The following is a 10,090-nucleotide window of genomic DNA, read 5'->3' on the forward strand; positions in this document are numbered from 1 at the left end:
ATCCAGATTAGGATAAAGCACATTTTTTGTGAGCCGTCAGCTTCGTGACATATCAACGAAATTCATTGCTACGATTATGCAGCTTTTCAACGCTGACACTTTTATAGTGGGCACATTTATCTTACATATTGTGTCTGGCGGTATTATTTGAATTTTTTACTGCGTTTAACATAAAAGCAATTTCACTCGATTATTTGACTTAAATCTGTTTAGAGATATTAATATAACGTAAAACAAAACATGGCTTTGTTTGTCCGTTAGTATGAAAATTTATACGACTATTTTATTTCGTATTGCCATATAACATATTAAAAAAAAACAATTTTTAAAATTTTGATGCAACCGAATCTCAGACCTATCAAATATATCGTACTACAATTATTGTATTCGATTGCCATCTTGATACCCTTTATCAGTTTGGTGGATGGAACAGAATAATATAAAAATCGTGATACAACAAAAAACAACCCAAATATGAAAAAGGACACTGAAAGGCCCCGGCCCCCTGTCCCCGGCGGCCCCGCTCGTGGTGGCCACGGTAGCAGCCACATAAGTGACGGGGCAGGGGGTTCTAAGTATCCCCGGGTTCGGAATTGCTACCACCAACGAAGACCATTGGCCCTGGAAACATACAACGTCAATACATTGCGGACCGACGAGAAGTTGAGGAACTGGAGGAAGTTTTATGCAGACTACGATGGGATGTCATGGGGTTATCTGATGTCCGAAGACAGGGTGAGGACTCGATAATCCTAAATTCCGGACATCTGCTCCAATTCCGGGAGGGCGACCAACTGTCCCAGGGTGGTATCGGGTTCCTCGTGCACAAGTCTCTCGTCAGCAACGTAACTGAGGGGGGGTAATAGGGTAGCATACCTAATACTCAGAATTACTCAACGGTATTCGCTGAAGGTCATTCAGGTTTACGCTACGACTTCAACACACTCAGACGAGGAGGTGGATGTCATGTATGAGGACATCTTAACAGCTATTCACACTCCTAAGACCCACTTCAACGTTGTCATGGGAGACTTTAACGCAAAGCTGGGCAAACGTAGCGGCGATGAGTTGAGGGTGGGGAAATTGGGTTATGGAAATCGGAATGCCCGAGGCCAGATGCTGGCTGACTTCACTGAGAAGGAGGATTTCTATATGATGAACTTCTTCTTCATGAAGCCAGCACAACGCATATGGACTTGGATCAGCCCCGATGGTGCCACCAAAAATAAGATTGACTTCATTATGTCAACCAAAAGACATATATTCAATGATGTCTCTGTCATAAACTCAGTGAAAACTGGGAGTGATCGCCGAATAGTATGAGGCACATTAAATATAAATCCAAAACTGGAGCGGTTTCGACTGGTGAAGTCTACGGTCCGGCCTGCACCCATCCAGATCCAAAACCCGGAAAACTTTCAACTCGAATTCCGCTCCGAATGCCTCGGTGAATGCGTTGACGTGGACGAGTTTAATAACAGGTTCGTGGCAGCTGTTTAAACGGCAGGGTCTAAGTTCTTTAAGACCAGCCGTACAAAAAGAACTAGAAAAATCTCACTCTCTACCCTCAAATTAATGGACGTAAGACGCCCAATGGCCCTTCAGTCGCCGGACGATGCGTCCCTGTATAGGCAGCTTAATAGACAAATCTCAAAGTTATTGACTCGCGATATACGCCACTATAACACAGATTTTGTGAAGGCTTCCATAGAGCGTAACAAAGGCTCCAAAGTATTCGCACGAGATTCGAGTCTATAGGGCAGAGCCAACTGGCGAGGCTAAAGACAGGCGACGGCAGGGTCATTTCGTCCAAGCCCGAACTATTGAGGGAGGTCGAGAAGTTCTACGGACAGTTATACACGAGAATGAAGACCCAAGACCCAAGAGCCAAACTAACCCGACACTATACCGAAGATATCCCAGACGTCAGCCTGTACTAGATTAGTATGGCCCTAAAACAGCTTAAAAACAACAAGGCGCCGGGTGATGATGGAATTACAGACAAGCTTCTAAGAGCTGGTGGTACTCCTGTGCTGAAGAGTCACCAGAAGCTAATGCCCATGTCACACCTACTCCCGTTACAGTTGGGAACTGTACTATCGAAATTGTTGACGAGTACGTCTACCTTGGACAAATAATCCAGTTGGGCAGGTCCAATTTCGGGAAAGAGGTCACTCGTCGAATCCAACTCGGATGGGCAGCATTCGGGAATCTCCGTAAAATCCATCGGTAATCACCACAGTGTCTGAAGACGAAGGTTTTTAACCAATGTGTGTTGCCAGTGATGACAAACGGAACACAGACGTGGTCGCTAACTATGGGCCGTATGAGGAAGCTCGCTGTTGCTCAGCGGGGAATGGACCTCCTCATTGCCCGGACTATACTCGGAGTTTACCTGCGAGATCCAATTAGAAATGAGGAGATCCGTAGGAGAACCAAAGTCACCGACATAGCCCTAATGATTGCGAAACTGAAGTGGGAGTGGGCAGGCCACATAGATCAGCGGACAGATAGCCGTTGAGGCAGTAAAGTCTTCGAATGGCGACCACGTACCGGAAGACGTAGTGTTGGTAGGCCCCCAACAAGATGGACCGACGATCTGGTTAAGATCGCCGGAGTAGGATGGATGAGGGCAGCGCAGGACCGATCGTCATGGCGATATTTGGGGGAGGCCTTTGTCCAGCTGTGGACGTCTTCCGGCGTAAATGATGACGATGATATAAAAATAGTTGTCGATCGTAGAAGGGCGAAAATTAAAATTTTTAACTATTTTCAATGCTGAATCATAATAAAAATAAAAAAAATTGTCAAAGAATTTTTTGGGGTGGGCTACTACCCTTAATATTTAGGCGGATGAAAAATAGATAGTAGCCGATTCTCAGACCTACAGAATATGCATATAAAATTTGGTAAAAATCAGTAAAGCCGTTTCGGAGGAGTAAGGTAATTAACATTGTGACATGAGAATTTTATATATAAGGTAATATTCAAACTTAGACTAAGGATTCCTCGCCTCTGCGCTCCAACTAGATACCGCACTATTTTAGAGATAGACACTAGATAGCTTTTTAATTACGACAACAATTAGATGCTTGTTTACGTGGCATCTTGACACTCAATGGCATCCTTAAAATTTTGTGACATTTAGTAAATTTTCGGTCAATATTTCAGCAAAAAGGCATTCGTAACAACTTAATAAATTATATTATATATTTTTATCTCATTAATATTTCATTGGTATATTTGAATATGGAAAATGTGGAAACCATTACCACAGATTACCGTAGATCATTTTTGTAACAAAATTATTCATTAATCTTTTGATATTTCATTCAAGCGAATGACTTTGTAGCTTTTAAAACTGTTTATCTATATTTTCGTTGACAATAGCGTTACAGTGACCAAGCGATTAAGCGTGACGTATAGTCCGCCGTGATAGATTACTTCCTGTTTTAACAATGTTTTATATTTTAATTATCCTACATATACCTGCTGTTAAAATATGGTGTTAAATGCTTTTGTAGTTTCATTTCAAAACCTTAACGCCCAAGAGGAAATGTTCTGGGGCGCTATGAAATGGATTTTCTATTCTCCCATGTTGATACTTAAGACAAAACACCATACGATAATTCCATGTTCCATTATTATTATTATAATATTTATCAGTTTATTAAAACAAAGAAATAAATTTTAAGATCATCATATTTTAATGATAAAATGGGGATATTTAAATTTGTAGAGACCAAAGTGTACACTATCGCGAGGCTAGCAATACTACTTCGAATGAATGCAGCGCCGCGTCTACGAGACTTCTTTCGTGAAACGGACTTTACCACGTTTTAAACCACAACATTTTAAAAACGGCGCGCAATGTCTATGGCAGACATGGCGCATGCGCAGTAAACACCATTCACGCGCCTTTTCAACATTTTTGCGCACTTACATAAATTTATTTCATTTTTAATATTTCATTTCAATAAATAACTATTATAATATAAAAAAATGTAAACGTATCGAATACTTAACCTTCGTAAAGTACGGACTCTGACTACCAAAGATATTATGGTGCCTCTTCACAATCGGCGATTAAAGGCGATTACACGCGAGCACTAACGTGTCGAGGGCTTATTCGCTTCTAGTCGCTGATGATCTTCTATAATCGTCATAGTGATCGCGACCATTGATGACCTGTCGTTTCTCGGGCACGCATCAAAGGGATTTCGCGTGTAGTGTGTGCCTACACGATCGCCGGTCATTCATTCACTGGAGGACACTGGACAGTGAGTGAAGCTAGTACCATTAGTTACATTATAAGTTCAATTGACTTGAATAGGTATATTTTCCTTGTTCCGTTAAGATGAATGCTAGAGCACCACTATCCTCTTCTTCAAATTTTTTTGTCATAACTTTTCGTTACCATTATTATCCTTTTTTTACCTTCACAAATATCATTTTTCGAATTAATTTCATGCATCCAAAACATAAAAAGAACAAAAAATAGGCTACTTATAGAAATGTGACAATCCCATATCTTGTAAAAATGATTTTTGCTCATGACACTGTTAAATTAAACGAATTTGCAACAAAATTGCATAAAATTAATTTTTATTTAACCATGAACGCTCATAGCAGTTGTACGACTAACAAAATCTTTAATTGTTTTCCTTTCTCCAAAAACAATTTCCCTGCGTCAAAATTCTCTTCAGTAAACAATATAAAACGATGGCGGAAATACTTCTTAAGTCGCAAGACAAATTACACAACATTATTCATAGATTTCACCCGAGTCGTAAAAGGGCGTCAATAAGTCTTTATTTGAGCCCCAACTTAGCGTATTAAAATTCCTTATTTGCTTAGGTCTTTGGTTAACTATTCTTTGAAGGAAGAACTTTACGATTGAACACTAGCATTGAAATTTTCTTTTTAGATAAACCTGCAATCATTTCTCTAATGAAAATAATAGGGCAGATTATACATATATAAGGTATAGTCGGCCCATGTGCTCACCGTGGCCAAGTTTTTAATTTTTTTTTTATTTATTATGGAAAAGGAGGACAAACGAGCGTACGGGTCACCTGGTGTTAAGGAATCACCGCCGCCCACATTCTCTTACAACACCAGAGGAATCACATGAGCATTGCCGGCCTATAAGGAAGAACGCGCTTTTTTTAAAGGTACCCTTTTCGTATCGTCTAGAAAATATAACACAAGGAAGCTCATTCCACAGTTTAGTAGTACGAGTTTGGACTGCCACACATCCAGATGGTGGGGATGATTAGACTCTCGATCGAAATCTTTTAAGTCCTTTTTAGTTGTTTGTTTTTTAGTCCTGGCAACGGTGCCAAGTTGAATACTCAAATTAAGATACAGGAACTTCGACAAAGAGACCGATAGAAAAATATAATAGACAAAAATTGAAAATATTTCTTTTGAAAATGTGTATTTTGTAACAAGACTTTTTCATTTAAAATATTATTAAATCAAAGAAGGAGAGTAGATAATTTCTTTATAATCGTTCATTGACAATCACATAACTCTACAGAAATAAAATTTATTAAGTATCGATTTTTACATTTTGTTATGTGCGCCATCAAGAATAGTCCAGCAGGAACACAAGAAAGTCTTCAAGCAGCCAAAGGAACACGACACAAAGGTTTTCCTGTAGACGGTCTTAATCTATTATAAATTGCATTTCATTGAAATTTACTCTGTTCTTTGAAATAAAGTGGTGGAAAAATGTACCAGAAAAAAACTATTTAATATTAATTGTAACTTTTGAATTCAATTAATATTCTGTACACACAAGGCTTGCAAAATTGATTATTTATTTCAATTGGTAAAATATAAAAAAATATTTCCATAAATGTTAAATAATACAATACGATATCGGAAAAAAGAAGTTCCTATACATGTACACCTAAAAATAAAATAAATACAGAAATACTACTTACTTAGTACATACTGAAGGACTTAGTTGAAATTTATTTCTTCAAAGTGAGTATAATTTATTTCTCATTGCATTACCCTTAAGTGTAATAGCGTTTCGTAATAAAGTAATTTGGTAAATACTCCTCACAGGGCTCTCTCGGTGATAGTATAATTAGATACGACGTTAATTAGACTGTACCTCTGTAAGAATACCCCTGAGTCCGTACTTTTGTTACTTTATTGTAACAATACAAGCCATATTATGGCTAAAGGTGCTTGATTTTAATTACTCGTATCAAATATAATTATTAACCTTTCCAATTAGAAACCCTGTTAAGGGTTGTAACTTTCACTTCAATTACCATTTTGAATCGTGTTTCTGTAAAAGCCATAATACAAAATTAATTTATACAGTTATTTTGCAAACTCAAACAAAGTTATGACTGCGTGTTTTAACAAGAAATAGATGTACAGTGAGGTATGTTTTTACTAGCGTAACATAAATTGAATGATTAATATAACAACAATTTACGCAATCACCCACAAACCAATGTAGGATTGCCTAATTATAATTCTATAATATTATTGTTACTATTTCTCTAAGCTAGGCAACGCTTAAGTGCTATGTCTAGCGATTATGATATGATTTTAGATAAAAAGCGTGTTATATGCAACTAATTTATTTTTTATCACACAAAATTTATTGGATTTCCCCACCCAAAATAATTAATCGTGAGCAATATCCGATTGAATGGTCAGATTTCCAAGGTAACTAAATCTGTGGGAAAAGTTACGGGTGGTCGTTTGTGCAATATTATAATACAGGCCTGTCTCACTCCCCGTGTAGGTATCGAAATCGTAAGTAGTGGGGCGGCCTCTACAGAGTATGCCAGCCAGTAGGGACTCACGAGCGAGCAGTGACGTACGCGCGAGCTTTATTGTCACCAAGTTCACCGATCGGACCGATATTTTTAAAATGGAGAACAATGACGTTCTATACATAAGAGAAACATAAATAAAGCAATGTAGGTTTGACAACGAAAGAATATTGATTTAAAATTACGATTACATACCTATTTATATTATAGAAAAACTGAGCTATTTATTAACTTGAGGTAGTGTTTTAGGTAAAAAAGTCATCCCTAATGTCGGCAGAAGAGGTAAGAGTCACGCGATGGAAAGAGAGGCAACTTCTAGAAGAATAAAAATGTAGGTTTGTAGCGCTGTGCGATCTGAATTACACCTTATTGTATGACAACAAGAGTCCCAATTTCAGGGAAGAACTATTGAGCGAGGCGGTGGTGTCGTATGCGCATGCCACATTCTTATTATATAATCGTCATTGCTGTGCATGTGAAGTGTATCTACTTCTACGATTGCAAATACAATCTGTTTGTTGGACAGTGTTTTACCTGCTGGCGTGTTGAATGCCCACAATAATGGACAACAACGAAGATCCTGACGATGTCACCGGCTTTGCCTTGTCATATACATACTTATTATCTTTAATCATTGAACCTGAGCAAATATATTATTTTCGATTTGGGACCCATAATTATTTTCTTTTGTATGGACAAATTTTCTATGAGATAATTTATGGACGCATGACATAGTTGTGCTGTGAAACAATTTCAATCAGGGCACATATTTTATAAATAATTCTTGATGTGATGAAATATTATTGACAAATTCATAAAAAAGTATTTTATTTAGTATATTTATTATGTACAGACAAAGTCTGTCGGGTCGGATAGTATTTAAAAAAAAATATCTTAAGCAATTGTAACTGCGCTGCACAGCAATTAATACATATTTAATTATTAAATGGCTATAATTCTTCTTGTTTTTTCGTGCGAAGGTCTCCATGCAATGTTATCTATTTACCTCATCACGAGCAATGAAAACCAAATCACTGATTTATTGATCCGTTGCTTTTCCATTTGCTGATTGTTCTACTTTATCTCATCCACAGATGACACAGTAATACATTAACTTTATCCACAACTCCGATATTGTCGGTTTTTCCATTGTAGTAATACATCACGGAGGTACGATTCTCTTCCGCTGTCATTTGTGCTGGAAAATAACATTGCGATTGTTACTTGCGTGTGTGGCGTTTAATTTGTGGCTTACCGCAATATTCACAAACAATGACACTTTCATTCACACTGGCCTTATACACTTTCTTCGTCAATCGTTCTCCATTCATTCTCTCGACGTGGCCAAACCATCTCAGCATACCTTTCTCAATTTTTGTCACAACACCTTTTTAAGACCACAACGTTTCCTTATCTCACTATTTTTTATCCTGTCATGTATGATGTATTAGTGCAATGGAAAATTCTAAAATATTGGAGAGAGTTGTGTATAAAGTAACGTACTTACTTTAACTTTACTCGGATGATTTAAGCAAGAACACTCAGCTAATGGTAAAGCTACGAGTCACTTACCCGTGATTTTTTCAGGTTTCATGGCGTGATATATGGTTAACATTGAAAGTCGAGCCGTCAGCCACAACGTTTGTCAATGAGGCGAGAAACTGCTATAACTTACCGCGTTCTTGTATTAAAAGTTAATAATTTCATCATATATTACTCTCACTTTTAAGAGATTTATAGTCATACCTTTCTCAGTAAATGGAATCTTTAATCATCTTATTAATCTCAAAACGTTTGCTGAGATACATTTCCATTTACCAGCCTACAACGGTGCCTATTTCAGCCGTGAAGCAGTATTGTGTAAACATTATTGTGTGTCGGTCTGAAGGGCGCCGTAGCTAATGAAAGGAGACTTAACATCTTATGTCTCAAGATGACGAGCGCAGTTGTAGAGCCGCTCAGAATTTATGGGGTTTTTCAATAATCCTGAGCGGCACGGCATTGTCATGGGCAGGGCGTATCAATTACTCGTCTCGTCACTTAATTTCATAAAAAAAATCATTACAAAATGATATGGTAAGTTCTTCTGTTAATTCTTACTAAAATTAAAAACAAATCAATATGATAATTTTATTGAAATCCGTATCATCATCATCAGACGGAACACGTCCACTCCTAGACAAAGGCCTACCCCAAAGATCTCTACGACGATCGATCCTGGGCTGCACTCATCCAAAGTATTCCGGCGATCTTATTCGACCAGATCGTGGGTCCATCGTGATCGCCATTCGATGGCTTTACCCCACCGGCCATCTCTCCGTCGAACTATATGCCCTGCCGAATATTTAAACGTATATGGAAAAACGAATATACATACTTAAATAGTAAGTATACTCCAATCATAATTTAAGTATATAAATTTATTATGTATAAGTATTCAAATATTAACAGTAGTTAAATGAATCTAATTATTAATTGGGATATCTTATGACAGTTCATGACATTGGTTGCGCTTGTTAACACATCAAGCTGACACTCTGTAACCTGATTTCCACTTAAAAACAATTTAACATAAAGCCATATTAAACTTAAGAAATTTTCTAGGATGACAAAAAACTCCAAAACATGATAACAATTAGATAGTTAAAACGTTTATAATAATTATTAATGCAACAATTTAAACACAAATCTCGTAGTTTGTGTTTGTAATAATAAGTTAATTATTATAATCATATTTATCAACGTGAAGTTAGCTCTTGATCAATTCCCAACATAAATATATGGCGATCACGTTGTTCACGCCATGTAAATATCGTGACGTCACACACTCAAGATAATTTAGTTATGTTGGTGATACACTATTATCAACATGTTTTGGACAAACAATAGCTTCGTGGCGCAGTTGTTTGCGTTCAACTAATTTTATGTGAACATGACAAGGATATTAGAATTACAATTTTACGAGCACATTAACAATGTTGTGTGTTAGATATTAAGAACTTGGATTTATGACGTAATTATAACTTTAAAATCTTGTATATTATATATTATCTGAATCTCGGAAACGGCTACAACGGTTTTTATAAAATTTAGTATACAGGTAGTTTCGAGAATTCGATCTAGCTAGGTTTCAATTTAAAAAATGCAGTTTTATCCGTGTTTAAATAAGAAAAGCTACAATAACATTAGAATACAAAGGTAAATTTCGCCATTTTAAACAAGACTATAACAGCTCAGATGGGACATTGGGTGATCGGAAAGCAGAAGACCCCGGTTCGAATACA

This window comes from Leptidea sinapis, chromosome 42 (assembly GCF_905404315.1).
Source record: "Leptidea sinapis chromosome 42, ilLepSina1.1, whole genome shotgun sequence".
Classification (NCBI taxonomy): Eukaryota; Metazoa; Arthropoda; class Insecta; order Lepidoptera; family Pieridae; genus Leptidea; species Leptidea sinapis.